The following is a 15,904-nucleotide window of genomic DNA, read 5'->3' as shown; positions in this document are numbered from 1 at the left end:
TTCTACGGGAGTCGGGCTTCGTCCTCAACATCAACTGTCGGTAAGCCTTGTCCGGACTCCTACGGGAGCCGGACTTCGCCTTTGACTTTAATTGCAGGAAGACTCCGCCCGGACTCCTACGGGAGCCGGGCTTCATCCTCGACTCCAATGGCTGTAGACAGACTTTGTCCGGACTCCTATGGGAGCCGGACTCCGTCGACAACTTCAACCACAAGTAGACTCCGCCCGGACTCCTACGGGAGCCGGGCTTCGTCCTCAACATCAACTATCGGTAAGCCTTGTCCGGACTCCTACGGGAGCCGGACTTCGCCTTTGACTCTAATTGCTGAAAGACTCCGCCCGGACTCCTACGGGAGTGGGCTTCATCCTCGACTCCAACAGCTGCAGACAGACTTCGTCCGGACTCCACGGGAGCCGGACTCCACCGATAACTTCAACCGCAAGTAGACTCTGCCCGGACTCCTACGGGAACCGGTCTCCGTCCTCAACATCAACTGCCGGTAAGCCTTGTCCGGGCTCCTACGGGAGCCGGACTTCGCCATTGATTTTAATTGCAGGAAGACTCCGCCTGGACTCCTACGAGAGCCGGGCTTTATCCTCGACTCCAACGGCTGCAGACAGACTTCGTCCGGACTCCTACGGGAGCCGGACTCCACCGACAACTTCAATCGCAAGTAGACTCCACCCGGACTCCTACGGGAGCCAGGCTCCGTCCTCAACATCAACTGCCGGTAAGCCTTGTCTGGACTCCTACGGGAGCCGGACTTCGCCTTTGACTTTAATTGCAGGAAGACTCCGCCTGGACTCCTACGGGAGTCGGGCTTCATCCTTGACTCCAACGGCTGCAGACAGACTTCGTCCGGACTCCTACGGGAGTCGGACTCGCCGACAACTTCAACCGCAAGTAGACTCCGCCCGGACTCCTACGGGAGCCGGGCTCCGTCCTCAACATCAACTGCCGGTAAGCCTTGTCCAGACTCCTACGGGAGCCGGACTTCGCCTTTGACTTTAATTGCAGGAAGACTTCGCCTGGACTCCTACGGGAGCCGGGCTTCATCCTCGACTCCAACGGCTGCAGACAGACTTCGTCGGACTCCTACGGGTGCCGGACTCCGGCGACAACTTCAATTGCAAGTAGACTCCGCCCGGACTCCTACGGGAGCTGGGCTCCATTCTCAACATCAACTGTCGGTAAGCCTTGTCCGGACTCCTACAGGAGCCGGACTTCGCCTTTGACTTTAATTGTAGGAAGACTCCGCCCGGACTCCTACGGGAGCCGGGCTTCGTCCTCGACTCCAACGGCTGCAGACAGACTTCGTCCGGACTCCTACGGGAGCCGGACTCCGCCGACAACTTAAACCGCAAGTAGACTCCGCCCGGACTCCTACGGGAGCCGGGCTCCGTCCTCAACATCAACTGCCGGTAAGCCTTGTCCGGACTCCTACGGGAGCCAGACTTCACCTTTGACTTTAATTGCAGGAAGACTCCGCCCGGACTCCTACGGGTGCCGGGCTTCCTCCTCGACTCCAACGGCTGCAAACAGACTTCGTCCGGACTCCTACGGGAGCCGGACTCCGCCGACAACTTCAACCGCAAGTAGACTCCGCCCGGACTCCTATGGGAGCCGGGCTCCATCCTCAACATCAACTGCCGGTAAGCCTTGTCCGGACTCCTACGGGAGCCGGACTTCGCCTTTGACTTTAATTGCAGGAAGACTCCGCCCGGACTCCTTCGGGAGCTGGGCTTCATCCTCGACTCCAATGGCTGCAGACAGACTTCCGTCCGAACTCCGCCGACAACTTCAACCGCAAGTAGACTCCGCCGGACTCTGACGGAGCCGGGCTCCATCCTCAACATCAACTGCTGGTAAGCCTTGTCCGGACTCCTACGGGAGCCGGACTTCGCCTTTGACTTTAATTGCAGGAAGACTCCGTCCGGACTCCTACGGGAGTCAGGCTTCATCCTCGACTCCAACGCTGCAGACAGACTTCGTCCGGACTCCTACGGGAGCCGGACTCCGCCGACAACTTCAACTCCGAGAGGACTCCGCCCGGACTCCCACGGGAGCCGGGCTCCGCCCATGACTCCAACCGCAAGGAGGACTCTGCCCGGACTCCTACAGGAGCCAGACTCCTCATCAGGTCCGACCGCTGCCGAACTTCAGCCGACGGATCTACACTCCCAGGCAGGCCACGATAACGGACAACACTGCTCCACTCCCTGCGGCGGACCCTACGCGACCCCATTACTCCCTGACAGGCTGTATTAACGGCCATGATTCTGCTCCACTCCCTGCGGCGGACCCTACGCGACCCCATTACCCCTGACAGGCTGTATTAACGGCCATGATTCTGCTCCACTTCCTGCGGCGGATCCTGTGCGATTCCACCACCCCCAGATAAGTCACGAAGCGGACGCCGCTCCACTTTCTGTGGCAGGCCCCACGTGGCACACCCCGATGATTTCCACGGGTCCACCCCACTACTCTCTACAACAAACTCCGCCTGATCCTGGGCAGCCCGCTGCCAGACGGTTACAGATGTCACTATCAGGCTACCGCCCCCTCCGCCTATAAAAAGGGGCTCCAGATATGTTATTCATAAGCTCTCATCTTTCATCTAAAAACTCTGCTAAATTCTCCGTTCGAGCACTCCATTCTTGTTGAGGCAGAGAACTGACTTGAGCGTCGGAGGGTCTTGCCGGAGCAACCCCACCTCCGATTTAGACTTCCTTTGTAGGTTCCGACGGTGACCGCGACTTTCTCGACTCCAGCTTCTCCGGCGCAAGCGGATTTTTGCACGAACACTCTCCATCGAGCATACATAGAAAGTGCTAATCTATCCGAATATTGATCCCCTACTCAATGCTCCTATAACTAGAAATATTCTAAATCAGGATTTTTAAGATTTTAGGTCTCATAGGTATGATCTCATCATAATCCTAAACCCATTTTCTTGATTTATGGAGTTCATCATAATCATTACTAAAGTAAGATGCAGCATATGATGAAAAATATATTTTATTATTTAAAGAGTCAATATATAAGTCTGAAAGATTACAAGAAAAGCCCATCAAAATATAAATTTCGATTGGCTTGTAGGGCATATTCCTTTCAAAATGAACCAAACAAGGCTGACTTTGATGCCATTATAGGGTTATGATGATACACTGAAAGCACGGATTTCAAAATTTAAACTAAAAATTTTTAAATATTAAACCCTAAACCAGAACCTTCTTGATGATTAACAGTCATATAAAATATTTTCATAACATAATTGAAGGTATAGAAAAATACCTACAGCACTATATCCAAACTTCGATAGAACTTCCACCAGGCACCCAAGTGTTCACCCTCCAATAGTGATCCACACAAGGCTTTGATCAAGACACTCTCTCCTTTCTAATTGGTTTCTTCCTCTGATTTTTTCCTCCAAGAACTTTTTTGGATAGCAGAACCTCAAGGCTTCCTTCCTTTCTCCTAGCCTTTCCTTTCCCTTGCTTTCTTTTCTCCTTGTCTTTCTTAATTCTCTTCGTAGGCCCTTGTCCTAAGACTGAACTTGTCCTTCCTATTTTAGGACTTGTCCTAACAAGAAAAAGAAGGAGACAATTGGACAATAGGGAGAAGTGGTAAGAAAGAAGAGATTTGGATGATATGAATACCCCGAGCGCTTACCTATTTATAGTTAGCGATAGGGTGCCATAGGGATCAACTCACGCCCCATCCAAGAAAAATCTCATGCCTCCTCTTCTGATCTCAGGCCTAACCATATTATCTCATGTTGGTCCAAGTTTCTATGACACAATGAAAATCATCTGAATTATTTTCAAGAGTCACTTCATGTAGAAGGACTCTTCAGAGAAATAATTCTCCGATGTTTTTACTAAAGCGTCACGTGTTAGAAAATGCAGATGATTTCATACATGTATTTCAAAAATTTTTAAAATAAATTATAGCAAAAAATAACTAGATTAATCATATTAATTTAACATACATATGATCAGATAAATAAATCAACCTACTCTAGGATCTATGACATGATATGTGGTATATAAAATTTAAAAATCAGAAAATAAAATCTGCATGCATTCATGTAAGCAGTAAATCAAATCTACTTCTAATCTGAGTTCAAAATTTGAAATCTGAGCATGGATTGATGATCATCACTACTGGGAGATGTGGTAAAGAGGGTCCTCACTGGTTTTTCACAGCCTCACACATGTCCGACCTCTATGGATAGTCCACTCAAAGCTCCGATCTTATCAGTCTCCTCGGGAGTGCTAGTTCACGTGAAGACTATCTTGTTGGTTGATCTGGATTTTTTTTTCAAATCTCTTAAACCTTCTAAGTGGTGAAGAAGAACATCTAGAGGAGATGAAGAGATGGAAAAATATGGAGAGGAGATGCTCTTCTCTCTTCTTTTTTTTCTCTTCCCAAACCCTTAAGAACAAACCCTAGGTTTCTATGTTTAGCTCACCCAAAGAGGATAGGGCTCTCCTCTTTCTCTCATCATGATATGTCACACCCCCACCCTCCATCATGAAGACCTCTTTCTGATGTCTCATACCCATGCAGAAAAGAAAAAATCTTTTTATTTGGGCATCCAAGAGGATAGGGTTTGAAGAGTCCAACAATGTTTGGACTCTTGCATGTGTTGTCGCCCCCTCTCGCAAAACCAATGCCCAAAATATATTGGATGCCCCAACCAAATTATTTTCATGGTAAATCAGATTCTCATCTGATTTTCCATGATGAAAACCTCCCTTTTGTCTTACACAAGAAAAGGAATACAAGGTGTAGCATGAAGGTGGTTGGGATGAGAAAAATTCTTCTTGATAAGGAATCAAATTTGAAATCAAATCTCAAACCTTTCCTTATCAAAACTAATCCATATTTGGCATTGAGAAAGCATGAGGTGACATTAGATTTTGCATGAAGAAATCTCATGCAAAAACATTTTCAATGTAAAGAAAAGTGGCATCCAAAATTTGTGGCGCAAGGGAAGAGGAGTCCAATCTTTTATGGACTCTTGATTTTCTTATTTGACTCCAAACCAAATCACATTTGATTAGGCTCAAGTGAATAGATGAAACCTAATCTAATTAAATTTATAAATTTTTTATCAAATCTTAATCTAATTAGGAATTGATTGAACCAAAATCTTGATCAAATCAGGGACAATTCTCCCTTAGCATTAGGTCATCTCATAACTTAATCGGGTCAAACCTAATTGAATCTAATTCAATTAGATTTGATCTAATCCTTTTTGCTCAATCAAATTGAGCTAATCAATAATCTAATTACTAATTAATTTTTATTAATTTATTAACACTCAGTGAATAAATTTATTACAACTTTTGCATAAGGTTAACCATTGATCGAATTGATGATTACACCCTTGAATGATTCTCAATCGTTGATCAACCACACGATTAGTCAAAATTTTTTTTGAGTGTGACCCTATAGGTTCGAACCTAAGTCGATAGTATAGAAATAAATTTTTGAACCAATTGATGTAACCATCTAGCAATAAGATCTGATATTCGGATAGGTCGAATGATGGCGAAGCAACGTTCAAGAACTTACTGGCATATGGTTACTGTATAATTCATCCCTTTGACCCTAATGCTCAAAAAGATCTAGGGTTTCATTATCAATCCTAATAACTCATCTATATTGTATTTCAATCTTTCAAATCAATCACATAGATTATCCGGACTCAGGTTTTATTAAATTGAAATGCATGATACATTAACTTCTACTTATTCAAAAGGGTTAATCCTATCTTGACTCACGCACTGACTTGACAAGTACTTGATTGTATCTAGAAACTTTTTGTCACTAAATTAAAAATTTAGATAGTCCACATCAAAGTATAGTGAGTTTCTTGCAAATCACTATGATGATCTCAGATTGAAGGGACACTTATACCCATATCCTTCGCGAGCTACTCTTAATAGCAGAGTGCTTCGTACTTGGTCACGTTCAGTGATAATATATTCCTACATCTCACCTACATGTCATACTAGTATCTCCATACTATTTGATTACGAGGACAACCAACGTATATGGCACACAATGATCTACACTTGATAATCGCTATCATCCTAGTAATAGCGTATCATTTGGTCACGAACTAGTTTAAGGACTATGCGATAAATCTTTCTTTATCGATCAAAGTAATCCTAAGGACTTCATCATAATACAGGAGTTTGTTAGAAGATGTAACCTTATGATGAAAAAAGCCAAATATCTTTTATTATTGATCAATTTATATACATTTATAATTAACATATTCGTCAAATGATTGACTTTAGGACATAATTTCCAACAATTCTCACTTGAACTAAAGTCAATCAGTATAGTATCATATATTCATCTTTGATTTATCATCTCAAAACTCTTAGATATCGAGCTTTAGTAAATGGGTTGGTCAGATTCTCCTTTCTGTTAATCTTCTAAAGTTAGATGTTACTTGGATTCGTGATTTCCTGAATAAGGTGGTAGTGATGCTAAATGTTTGATAAGCTAATGGGACTTCGACTCCTTGGCATGAGCTATGGCTCCAGTGCTGTACAATATAGTAGGATCATCATTGAAGGATGCCACTCCTAGCTTGTCAGTGAAGCTGTACAATCACATAGCTTTCTTGTAAGTATTGGATACTATAATGTATTCTGCCTCACAAATTGAATTGGCTATATTATTCTGCTTGAAACTTTTCCAACATATTACTCCATTATTTAGGGTAAAGATGTATTTTGACACGTTCTTGCTATTATTATGTCCAACTAAAAATTGGAGTCAAATTTTATAAGATTTAAGTCAGATTCTCCATAACTGAGCCACCGATTCTTAGTATTTCTAAAACACTTAAGGATGACCTTCTAGTGATTCTCATCCAAATCTTGTAGGTATCCATTCACTACTCCTAGTGAGTATACCATATCCGCTCTCGTACATGGTGTACATGATAGAATAAATTCTACTCATAAATACTCTATGTACGTAAACTGGGATAACCTAAGCAGCCTCTTAGATCTATCTCTATATATCTTTATCCCTAGGATGAAGGATGCTATTTTCAAATTCTTTATGGAGAATAATGATAACAGCAAAATCTTTACTTCTTGTAATATAAGGAATGTCATTTCTGATTAAAAAAATTTTATTCACATACAAAATAAAAAATACACTTACAGAACTATTAACCCATTTGTATTTGTAGGATTCTTCTTCGTTCTCAATGAAGCCATGCATTTTGATCACTTATCAAAATACATATTCCAACTCTGAAATATTTGGCATTGCCATAGGAGAAAATATCTTGTTATGGTCAATACCATAATGTTGACGATATCCTTAGGCAACTAGATGAAATTTGTACGTCTCCACCTTCTCATCTACGCCCTCTGATCCTATTGAAGATCCACTTACACCCTATGGATATAATTCTTTTGAGTGAATCAACGAGTGTCCATACACCATTGACCATTATGGATTCTATTTCGAACTTTATAGCTTCAAGCCATTAATTAGAGTCGGACCTCTGCATGGCATCTATGGAGGTGATCAGATCCTTGTTGTTCTCACCAAGTTCAACAGGATCACATCCCGAACCTAGAAACTGAAGTATCTATCCGATGGATGCAATACTATACCGGATCTCCTTAACGGTGCCTCTATAATGGGTTTCAGATTTGATCTAATCAAATCTAATTCTTTGGGTTCACTAGATTGTGTTGGTTCTTCTACCTATCGAACTTTATAAGTTCTATATTAAAGGCATCAGTTCCTTCATCAAGATACTTCTTTCTAAAAGAAATACTGAATAACTTTTATTCTTTAGTAAGATAGAAGTTATATTTCCTATATTTTTTGAGATACCTACAAAATTATATTTATAGGACCGAGATCCAAGCTAATTGATTTGCAAATACTTGACATAAATCAAATATTCCCAAATCCTAAGGTAAGAAAGTATCTGCTTATGCCTAGTCCATATATCATATGGTGTCTTTGCGACTGATTAGTTTGAAATCCTATTGAGAACATGATAAATAGTCTCAAGAGCTTAACCTTAAAAGAAGACTGACAGACTTGTAAACCCCATTATGGATCGAACTATGTCTAACAAAGTCAATTCTAATAAGAGAGAATCATATTCTCTTCTAAATATGTCAAAAACTCAATAGAAAGACATTCTCCTCCTTGGTCTGACTAAAGAGTTTCAATGCTCTTTCCAGTTTATTTCTTTAACTTATTAAAAATTATTTAAATATTTTAAATAATTCAAATTTATGATAAATACATTCGTAGATCTAATATATCAGTATATATCAAACTCAAAATATTATTGGTTCATTCACCTTTTCTAGTAAAAGATAACATGGTCATCTTACTAAGGAGAAAGGATTGACAAGTTGACAATGATTCACAATCATTGACTTCGAGAATTATCTTCTGTTGATCCTATTCTTATTTATATGATCAAGCTTAAATTGCCAAAGGTAGGCTTCCATGACATTATCTACTTTAAAATATTTATTTATTATGTATAGTACACTAATAGGCTGTGATTATTCGTAAATACCATTTCTTAGTTGTCCGCCATGATTTTGACATCATTCATAATGACATCACAAAATCATTCTATATTGATAATGTACATCCATCTTTGATCAGAAGGCTTATGATAGTTACATTCATCAAAAGATGGATAACAGTGACAATCATTTGGAATGACATTATTAGAATCGAAAACTTGAGAATTTTTGAAGCCAGATCTGAAACATGACTTTCAGCTCTAACATTCAAAAATCTTTTACTGTTTTTAATTTTTATACTAACCTGAAGTCATTGCAATAATTTACAAATTTGAATTAGACTTTTGATATCTAATACCCAGATAGTATTGCCATAGATAGAGAAATCACTAGGTGTTATCATATAAGCACCATGTCCAGCAACCATTTGCTGATTTCTCTTCTTTAGCCTGTTGGGTCATGGGAAACTAGATACAGAGAATAATTTTTTTTCTAATGTGCCTGCTTCTTCTGAATGAAGCACTCTGTCAGACTCAGATTAACCTAAGACTCATTTGTCAGTTCAAGCTCCACAGCCCAAGCACGACATCTTGCACCTACCTTTTCTTTCCTTTCTCAAAGGACTGACTCCTTGTAGAAGACACATCCTCAAAGGTGCCAAAGAACTCCTTCAACATTTGAAGAATTTTCTTTAACTAGCATTCTCAAATTTGTAATTAAATTCATCTTTCAACATTATCCTCAAAATATTTTGCACTATGATTCGATCATTTAGCTACTTCTGATAAATATCTCTGATTTCATCATATGCGTTGGATGTGCAAATATTAGGTACTGGATCCGTAATCATATATAGGATCCATTCGTGCTTTAAAACTATTTATAACTTTCGAAACCATCTATCGAAGTTGGATCTCATAAATTAGTCACTGTCAAATAGTGAATGGAGCAATGGATATTTAGCCATAATTGAAAGAAAAAATACAAGACCTCTATGTTTATGAATTGATTAAGCCTAAAGATTTAGACTTTAGTTTAAAGGTTCTTCCACTATTTAGTCGAATTGGTAACCTCTACCTTCAATTCAAAAAATTATACTAATTCCTTAGTGGATACTAGAATCCACACAGACTGTACATGAGCCCGACTTTGGCTGGTCACCTATGTACATCTATGGGTAGATTCTTAACTAATTATTTTAGTAAATAATTTTTAGTAATTAATTTTACCTCAGATAACTTTTCAGTTGACTTGGATATTCTCTACAAGCCCTGATTAGGTCCAACCATTAACATGATCATTCTAAAAAATTTAAATACCGAATGATCAGGTCTGACTTTGGCCGGCCAACCTGACCACTCACCAGAGAGACTCGATTGAGTCATCATATTATGAATGATAATTCTAATAGCGAATGAGCACTAGGCCTTTGGGCCTCCAATGATCATCCAACTAGTAGATCTATTATCATCCAACTTAATGAGAGGCAATGATCTAGTTATCTCCATAATTATCTTATTTTAAAGACTTAATAATTTAAAATATTTAAAAATTAATTTAGAGAAGAGATTTGACCAGCTAATCAACAATCCTCCCACTAGCTTCATCAAGTCATGAAGAGGACTACAGACAGGTCAATTAGGAGCTCCTAAATCAGTCACATTGATTTACCTATGCAGCATGGGTTAGCATGAATCAATGAGCAACTTAATCAAAAACTGATTAACCAGATCGGTCAAGTAAGTGAGATCGGTGGGAGGGATATACTATTAACTCATCATAGACTCTATTTATGCAAGTAGCTTTTAATTAATGGCCACCGATCAAGACTACCAAAATTATCTTAGACATCAATTAGTTCATCAATTTTAATTTTGTTTGTCTAAAGACTCAAGCTCGACCACTAAGCCACGATCGAGGTCCATCTTGGTTTAATCATAGATATGGACTTGACTAAATACACCTACTATATTGGTTCTAAAAAAATCCTGATTTAATCTAGTTTAACTTTTGATTAGATTTAATTAATTTTTTTATTAAGTCTATTTAATTTTAATCTTAGGTCTAATCCAATTAAGAGAGTCTCTGATCAAGCTAACTCATAGACCCATGTTTTATGTGAATATCATTAGATCTTAAATCAAAATTCTAGATCTAAATATATATTTTTTAATTCTCAATTAAGTATAGCATTAACATGGGTCAAGATTTTTAATTGAACCAATTTCAATTTGTAAACTCCTTTATAATTTATAAACTTTTTTACATTGATTTTATGCATAAACATTTAGTTCTAAAAATTGAGTCAGCTCACCCCTGGACTGAGCCAACTTCACAACAATGGGTCGATTAAGTTCTCAACTTAGTCAGCTCATTGACATAAGCAATAATATTTATTTTCTACCTATAAAAATTGGGTCAGCTTAGCAGGAAGCTGATCCGACCAACCAGGGCATTGGGTCGACTCAACAGGTAGAAATAACAACACTTTGTATAATTTTTAGATCTAAATAATTTTGTATAAACTGAAATAAAATCAAACATAAATTAATTTTAGATCTCATCTAAATTTATTTATGATTTAAAATTTTATTTTCATGATTAAAATATTTTTAATTATATAGATTAGATATTTTACTTTTCATACAATTTTGTATCATATATAACAAACCTGAGGTTTCAAAATCTAGGATTTTGCAGAAAGGTAAGTTCTTCCTTTCACATTCTTCTTCATGGGATTTAATCACATGGCACCCCTATACACCATAAGAATATCCCATCGAATGAAAGAAAGGGCCTTTAAACCCTTCTTGTGTTGGAAAATATGTCCCAAAAGCCAATCATCAGCCTGTTGACGGTTGAGCAACCTTGTATTGTAATTGATTTGTTAATAAATATATTTTAGATATTTTCATCATACATTTTATCTTCTAATGAACTCCATTATTGTGATGAAGTCCTTAGAACTATTTAGATTCGATAAAAAGAGGATTTATCGATTAGTCCTTAAAACTGTTCACGACCAAATGATAGGCTGTTAATAAGGATGATAGCTTCTATCAAGCATAGGTCACTGTAGGCCATATGAGTTGGTTGTCCTCTTAACCAAGAGTGTGGAGACACTGGTATGGCATACAGGTGAGATATAAGGGTACATCATCATTGAACGTGACCAACTCCAGAGTATTCTGCTGTCGAGAATGTCTCTGATGTGATATAGGTATAAGTGTCCCTTAGACCTGAGATCGCCTTAGTGACTTGCAAGCAACTCACTGTACTTTGGTACTGGACTAACTGAATTTCTAATTCAGTAATGGAAGGCTTTTGGACATAGTCAGTACTTGCAAAATTAGAGTATGATCGAGATGGGATTGACCACTCCAAGAATTGGAGAAGAATGAGTCGCTGTATTTTAATTTAGCAAAACCTTGGCCAGGGTAATCCATCAGATGGATTTGATATTTTGAAATACAATGTGGACAACTTGATCAGAGTTAATAGTTGAACTCTAAGGTATCCTATGAGCATTTTGGTCAAGGGGATGAATTATATGAAAACTATATCCGCATGGGTTCTAAGGATGTTGTTCTACACATTCGACCTATCCGACCGTCGAGTACCATTGCTAGATGGTCACTTCGATTGGTATAAAAATTTATTCCTGTACTACTGACTTAGGTTTGGACCTATGAGGTCATACACATTAGAGTTCACAATCCATTCGGATGGTTGATCAATGATTAAGAATCATTCTAGGGTTAAACGATCAATACGATTGACATTTAACCTAGTGCAAGTATTGTAGGAGGATCGCTTAGCAATTCGATTGCTAATTGACTTAATTTGATTAAGCCAATGGGTTGAGATTGTCTAATTTAATATGATTTAATTAGATTTGGTTTGGGCTTGATTGGATCAAGTCCAATTAGTTTATTGGACAAGCCAAGTGCAAGGAAAGACTAATCCTAGTCCGACTAAGACATGGGTCAACCTAATTTCTAATTCGATTAAAAAATAAATTAGATTTAAATATAATTTTATCTGATTAAATTAAGTTCTTAATTGGGTTAAGACCTATTTTAATTAGGTTGATTTGATTTTGTTTGGTTTGAGAAATCAAATTTGAACAAGTCATAGATTGAATCCTAGTGAGACTAGGATTCCATCTTGCGCCACCTTAGCCCCCCATGCCCACTCTCTCTTATTTTGTGTGACAAAACCTTCTCTCCCAAGCCTTCACATATGCCCAAAGCTTTCCTCTCTTTCTCTCTTACATGGAATGTGGTTGTGAACCAAGTCAAAGTAGGAATTTGTTTGGATTTCAAATTCTATGAGATAGAATTTTAGGAAACCAAAACTCTTTCCTTATGGCACTGATTTTAGTCATATTTTTTTTGATATTTTTGTGGTTTTATGGAACATATTGTGTTCCTTTTTTGATGGTCCATGATAGAAAAAGAAGGAGGGGGCACCCAAGAGTTGGGCACCCCTTGTCTTGCCCTGTTTAAATTTTTCTTGACTAGGTATTTGACTTAGAAAAGGATTCTTCATATCTCATTATTTAAGATGAATTTCTTCATTAAAATATTATAGATTATAGAGCATTTAGAGACCTTTGGGGCGTGTGAAAATCAAAGAGAAAGAGTGTAGAGGCATGAAGATATAATAGACACAAAACTATGTGTCTAGGTTAGAGCAAAGAGAAGAAGAAGAGGGTCATCTTCTAGGATTGCTGTGTTCACCTCTTTTCTTCCTCCATCTATGAGTTTTCTGAGAGTGTCTCATATATAAAACTCCTTCTCCTACTTTTCATCTTTGGAAGAGTCCAAATAAAAAAGAAAGAGGTATCTGATCGACCATCGAAGAAGGATCAGTACAGTACTAGCATACTGTGCTGATTTCCTGAACCAGGACTTCTGATCATGATTCATAGACTCGTGTGGACAACTCCTAAAGGCCGAATGTATGTGTGGCTTGCAACATCATCCTCAAGCTCGGATCAGTAAAGTTAGAATGTCTAACTTGCAAGATAATAGATCTGATCTATTATATTTTACATACATTAGATGTAGTATAGAAACATGTTGATATGATCAACATGTAGTTCTTGCTCTTTATATTTTAATTTTTAATTTAATATCATATAATAATTATATAATAAAATATTAAATCTAGTATTTTCTAATTTTATAAAATAAATTTTAATTTATTTTAGTCTTCCACTACCTGATCTTGAAAAAGTTTCAAGATCTAACCTTGTAACCCTAGATCTAGTTCCTTCAATTGATATCAGAGCCTAGGTTGTTTATTATATGATTATTTATACATACTTAGATTATTTCTTAGATTAGATCTAATTTATAATCTAATTGTTAAATTTAAAATTAAAATTTTTAGATCAATCACGAACTGTAGGTTGTCCTACTGTAAGGTTTATCCCTTATAGTGCAAAGGTTGTCCTATTTCGTGTAAATCTATCTTTAATCATAAATTTATTAGATATGATTTAGATTAAATTTATTATTTATTAGATTTAAAAGATATTTAAATCTAAAATAAAATCTCTTTGTTAATAATTTTCGTGCAAAGAACCATCATATATTTGTTTGAAAAATTTACGTATTTTAAAGTTAAAATTATTTCAATTACATGAACCTATTTAGATTAGATCTAAAATAATTTCATACTTATTTCACTTGCATTTTGATTATGAATCAAACATGCAACTTAGTTAGTAAGAACCATATTGTAAAAATATTTTACAAATATGAAAATTATTTTCGAAAAAATCGAACCCCAACTCTCAGCCCAAAACTTAATTGAGAATTTAGAAGTTGTTTGATTAGGTTCTAAGATTGTGAATTGAAGAAACTAAGACACAAACCATAACACATTAGGTTAATAGGTTAGTAGGAATTAGGTCCATTAATTGGGTTAGACCTAAGGTTAGATTAAAGATGGACTTAATTAGAGAATTGACTAAATCTAATCAATTATTGTCTTAGATTAGGTCAAGGATTCTCTAGATCAATTACAATAGTTGTAGTTGGTCAAGTCCATGTCTTTAACGAGAACCAAATGGACTTGATTCTTGGCTAAGCGGTCTAGCATGAACTGTTAGGTTGATCTAATCGAAACTAATTAAACCAGTTAGTGTCTAAGGTAAACTAGACCAGTGGTTTTTAATTGGTAGCCCACTTACCTGGCCATTTCTAATGATGTCTAAGGCAAGCTTTGGCAGACCCTCCCACCGATCAAACTTATCTGGCCTCTTGATGAAATTATGTTTTGATCGGATCACTTGACTATTCGAGCTGACCCATGTCAGCTAGGTAAATCAGTTTGACTGATTTAGGTGCTCCTAGACCAGCCCTTTTAAATGGTCTCCCTTTAGCTGACTTGGTGAAGCTAGTGGGAGGATCATGATAAGCTGCTTCATCTGACCTCCTCCTATAAATCAATTAAATCTTCTAAAATTATTAGGTCCTTAAAATAAAATAGTTATGGTGATAACTAGATCATAGCCTCCCATTAAGTGGATGATAATGGGTCCATCAGTTGGATAATCATTGGAGGCCCAAAGGCCTGGTACTTATCGACTGATGGAATTGTCATTCATAATATGATTTCTTGACTATATCTTTCTAAATGGTGGTTAGGTTAGCCAACCAAAGTTGAGCCTAATCATTCATTGGGTAGATGGGCCAAGTATGGTCATGTTAATGGTTGGACCTAACCAGACCTTTTCAGTGGAGGCCAAAGCCTACTGATTAGGGACTGGGGCAAAATTAAAATTACTAGAAATTATTTCAAGAAACAATTGGTTATGAACCTACCCTTAGATGTACATGGGTTGGCCAACCAAAGTTGGGCTTGTGTGCAGTCTAAGTAGATTCTAGTACCCACTAAGAGTTAGGATAATTTCTCGAATTAGAGGTAGAGACTACCAATTCGAAAAAATAGTGGGAGAAACCTTTTGATTAAAGTCTAAATCTCTAGGTTTAATGAATCAATTACTAATTAGGTTATAGTTTTCCTTTGTGCAGATATGGCCACTTCCTTATCGCTCCGATCATTGTTGGACAATGAAATTTTGGTGGGACCCAACTTCGGTAGCTGGTACCGAAAGTTGAAGATAGTCCTAAGCATGAACGGATCCTATATGTGATAATAGATCCTGCACCTGAGGAGCCAACTATCAATGCACGTGGAACAGTCAGAGACACTCATCAGAAGTGGCTCAGTGATCGGACCATGATGCGCTGCATCATGCTGGCTGCCATGAGCAATGAGTTCAGTCGCAGATTTAAAATGGCTCAGCCAAAGCACATGCTTCAAGTGTTGAAGGATGCCTTTGGCA

This window comes from Elaeis guineensis, chromosome 4 (genome assembly GCF_000442705.2).
Source record: "Elaeis guineensis isolate ETL-2024a chromosome 4, EG11, whole genome shotgun sequence".
NCBI classification, from domain to species: domain Eukaryota; kingdom Viridiplantae; phylum Streptophyta; class Magnoliopsida; order Arecales; family Arecaceae; genus Elaeis; species Elaeis guineensis.
The sequence above is the reverse complement of the archived record's forward strand: the minus strand, read 5'-3'. Positions refer to the sequence as shown.